Genomic DNA, 5,020 nt, shown 5'->3' with positions numbered 1-5,020 from the left:
GGATAAAAAATATTAAGGAAACCTTTCAATAAATGATGGACTTAAAAGTAGTTTTGGAATGTTTTAATTCTCATATGTACAAATAGCTACTTGGTAAACTCGAAAGTTGTTCACACATGCATCTCTGTGTTCTTGGCTTAATTAGTACTGAAATCATTTCACTGGTCCTTTATAAACATGTATTCCTATACCTAAAAGGATAATTATACTCATAATCTCTTACATAAATGGCGAGTCTGTTTTTCGGTTTGTCTGGAGCTCTATTTCCCTCCCCCCCCCCCGTAAGAGGTCACCCCCAACACCATATATTTTTAATCAGCATGTCGCGACGACTATTTAAGGCCCCAAAAAATAAAAACAATACACAAAATAAAAAAATGTCAAATTACAAATTAAAATTTATTATATTATTTTAATAAAATGTCCGCGCGGTGGCGCTATATACCCTCTACTGCGCAACCGCGCAGTTAGATGCGATATAATATGACTACTAGGCACTTTAATTTAATTTAATTTTTTTTTTTTTTTAGGGTTAGGGTTAGGGTTTATGTTAGGTTTAGGTTTTAGGTTAGGTAGGGTTAGGGTTAGGTTTTTTTTTTTTAAGTGCCTAGTAGTCATATCTAAGTGCCTAGTTAAATCATATCATATCGCATCTAACTGCCAGGTGCTCCTACTGCACAAACTGCATGCAGTGCCCTTCCCACACGGGTTTGTCTATATTCAGGCCGGTAAGGAGATAATTTGCATATTTTATCACGTGGTTTGTGTTATAACCAATCAGATGTAAATCGCGTGTTCGTGACGTCACTTCAGCTGGGAAGAAGATGGTGAAAGAGGAGGAAGGGGAGAAGGGAGAAGGTGGTGGAGAAGGAGGAGGGAGAAGCTGGTGGAGAAGGAGGAAGGGGAGAAGGGAGAAGGTGGTGGAGAAAGAGGAGGGGAGAAGCTGGTGGAGAAGGAGGAGGGGAGAAGGGAGAAGGTGGTGGAGGAGGGCAGAAGCTAGTGAGTGAAGGAGGGAGAAGCTGTGGAGAAGGAGGAAGGGGAGAAGGAAAAGGTGGTGGAGAAGGAGGAGGGAGAAGCTGGTGGAGAAGGAGAGGGGGAGAAGCTGTGGAGAATTGAAGGAAGGGAAGAAGGAGAAGGCTTGTGAGAAGGGAGGAAGTGGGGAGAAGGTGGTGGTGAAGTGGTGGAGAAGGGAGAAAGGTGGTGCCAGGGAGAAGGGCACCTCCCTGCCACCTTCTCCACCACCTCCTCCTTCTCCACCACCTCCTCTCCAGCTTCTCCCTCTCCTTCTCCACCAGCTTCTTCCCTCCTCCACACCTCTCCCTCTCCCCCTCCTCCTTCTCCACCAGTCTTCTCCTCCTTCTCTACCGCGATACATCTATTGGTTAATAACACAAACCACTGCACGTGACAAAATATGGCAAATTATCTCCTGTACCGCCTGAATATAGACAAACCTTCCCACACTCAGGATAATACCACTGCCACAATGCTAGCACTATTTTTAAAGTGGCGGAGCTCCGGGAAATCCAGCAAATGGGCAAATCCAACGGCCGAAGTCGCGTCGAACAAAACATTAGAAATTTCTATGATTTGCATGTTTGTTGGTGGACAAATTTAGATGTTTTAAGCTGAATACGCACAAATGTATCAAAGACAATGTTCGAGAATAGGTATATTGCATATCTCCAAAAATTCATGATAAATACGTGAGACTTAGTTTAGTAAACAGCGTAATGATCTGAAAGTAGTAAATGGGCGCACTTATTTCTGTAATCACTATTTTATCAAATTTCTCAATAAAATAATGGTTGGATTTAATAATTCTTTGCAGCTTTTATAAGTACACACCGTATTACATAGGACAGGAGTAACGGGGTCGCTGTAAAACTTATAGTAAAAGCGTAAGAAATCTTACGGAATCAGCTTGTGGCAGTGGTAGAATTGGCCAGAGCGAGGCGGACAACTTCTGTCTGGTGGAGTTGCCTACTGCATCGAGTGCGCATTTTCGCGGTGTTGTTCGCATTTTGTAGCTCTATTGTAGCTGTATTTTTGTAGCTCTATTGTCGAATTACAGCGACAATAAACGAATTAGCTTTGATTAGCTTCGAAGGAGACACGAAAGCGTCGTAGACGACTACCGTATAGTTATAAATGCTGAACTTGCTGCTTATTTTCGTATTTTCGAGTGTTTCGTATTCATCTCCTACAATAAATCGCCGGATCTATCTGTCTGTCTGTCTTCTCGAGACCAGTAAGAGGTAACCCGTGAGGTATATTCTCAATCAGCATGACGCGACGACCATTTTAGCAAACTCCACGACAGATGGCGCTCTCGCTCTGGCTCAATTCTACGTGTACTATATCCTGAGTGTGGGAAGGGGGCGCTGCATGCAGTTTGCCATTTTAGGCCAAAAACAATTTGCACAAAAAGGCCAAAATAAGGGCAAAAAACAAACAACAGATTTCCCACAAAAAAATACTAGCGCAGCAGAAAAGTCAAGACGAATCCTAGCGCAGCAGAAAAGTAAACAGCAATCCTAGCGCTCAACTATAGTCAGGCTCAAAATCAGGCAATCGCATAAAATGCCGAAACGCAAGTGATCGTCTTTCGGCAGTTCAACTGCAAGGGCAAAGAAACTCGCCCATCAAACAGCACGCTCTGCAGAGAATGCCGAACAGCGCAAACCCCGCCAAACAAGTGATGCCGCAACCCACCAGAGGTCACGTGCACAGGAGAGTGCACAACGGCGAGAAATCCGTCAAAGAAGTGATGCCGCAACCCACCAGAGGTCACGTGCAGAGGCAAGGAGGGCCAGGCAACATACTGACGACAACATTTCATGGCTCAACGCAACGTTCTCCTACGACCTCAACAAAGACTACACCTCCAACTCGAAGGTCTCCATTGGCAGGATGGACAACATCTGCAGACACTGCTCTGCCAAGAAGTGGCCAGGGGAAGCTCCAGGCATGTGCTGCACAGGAGGCAAAGTAAAGCTGGAGGCCCTCCAAATGCCACCACAGATCCTCAGGAAGCTGCTCTCACAAGACAGCCTGCGTGCCAAGCACTCAATTCTAGCTCTTTTCTCCTTTATCCCGGGCATCGCCGGGTAGCCCAGCTAGTTATACTTTAGTTACTTAAGTTTACTCTCGCGCATGCTCAATGCGTAACTACGAACTGGCTTATTGCAAACTCGCAAAATATCTATCGTGTTTGATTTTTCTGGCTGAGCGCCGTTGGCGCGCACCGTGTGCGGGCTGGTTTACGTGCGCAAATGGCGCGCGCGTTTAGCTTAGCGCCGTTGGCGCGCGCCGAATGCGCACCATGTGCGGGGGCCTTTCCACTTTGGTAGGACGTGCCCGCGGTCGCGTGCGCCTTGCCGCGGAACTGCGCGCAATATTTCCGCGGTCAGCGGTCAGGATCAACGCCTCCCTTGCGGGACGCCTCTAGTATCCGGTCTCTTCTGTATCATATCATTTCATTTGCAATCCTATTGACACGTATTCAGAGTGATGCAATGACCCACACGGTATATCGTTCGGGTTACAGGGTGTGGCAGAAGTAGGGCAATTTTCTTATTATTACCCCTTACCAGCTGGAACCTTCACACTGCACCTGGCCATCATCAGACACTTCCGCATCTGTGATCCTGTGTATTCTATTCCTGTGTCCAGTAGCGGATTATCAATAGGGCAACGGGGGCATTTGCCCCCGGCCCTACAAGTCGACCGGCCCTAAAATGTTGACTAAAATAAATAAATTATACTGTTTATAATTTTTCCCAAAGTATATCTTGGGCCTGCCCTAACACTTTCATGACTAGATTTGTTTTTGCTTTCTACTTGTTTTCATTTTCTTCGTGTTTTGTGGTGTACACTGCAGCAGCTAGGAATAATATTCACTTTAAATACATACTCTCTGTCACGTTCAGTAATGTATCTGATGTTTATGTTTTCTACCACTGGCCTAGGTGTCAGTAGCAGTAGTACCACCACGGCCATAATGTAATGCAACGCAGAATAAATATTGTCAACTTTATCTACGATTATCTGCTTATCTATTCACCATAATCATCACCAGAAGACGCTAAACTCTCAAATTTTATTAATTCTCGAGGCTAGTGAATAAAATAAGTTTGTCGATTATAGATTTTTTTCTTGTTTGTTGCATAAAATGGACAAAAGGCTAAAGGGGGTGCACAGAAGGTGCGAGAAAAACAAGAGACACAGATTCGTCTAGATGCAGAACTATCCAAAACACCAAAGATAGACAGGTTTTTCATAAAACCAAAAAGTCCTACTTCTTCACAAGGTGATGATGGTGCTGTTTCTACCGGTGTTGTAACTGAGAATACTGAACTTGCAGCCAGGGGCGGATCCAAGAATTTCAAAAAGAGGGGGCACCAAATGAGCAATATGTAGTGAAATGTGGGGGATGATACGGCGAGAGAGCGGAGCGACCAAGCCCGAGGGAGCGAAGCGAGTGAGGGGAGCAGGGGCGTGTACAGGATTTGGACCAGGGGGATGGGGGGTCTAATCGTAACCCATACTTGCGAGCACGTGAAGGGGGGGTCTGGGGGGCCCTCGCCCAGAATTTTTTTGAAATTAGACCCCCTCAGATGCGTTTTCTGTGCAAGCAGGGGGGTCCAGACCCCCCCTGGACCCCCCCTGTACACGCCCCTGGGGGGAGGGTGTGGGAGGGAGCTTTTGCACTTTTTAGCTAAAAATGGTGCAATCTGGTGCATACTGTAGAGGGTATTTTAACTCATATTGCAGCAACCATTTATGTGTTAAATTTGATCAGTGGCGTGACCAGCCTTTCGGTATGGGGCGGGGGGGGGGGCGTGAGGCAAGACCGTCATATGTACCGAGAAATTACATTACACTGAAATGTTTTAAACATATATTTCTGACATGATCATGTGGTATTACAGAAGTACATTCACATATCAAATAACTATTGCAGACTAGAGAAAAACATGGTAATTTCAAAATACAAATCTTGTGATAACTCGAATAT

This window comes from Priapulus caudatus, unplaced genomic scaffold (genome assembly GCF_000485595.1).
Source record: "Priapulus caudatus unplaced genomic scaffold, Priapulus_caudatus-5.0.1 Scaffold1103, whole genome shotgun sequence".
NCBI lineage: Eukaryota > Metazoa > Priapulida > Priapulimorpha > Priapulimorphida > Priapulidae > Priapulus > Priapulus caudatus.
This window is presented reverse-complemented; position numbering follows the sequence as displayed.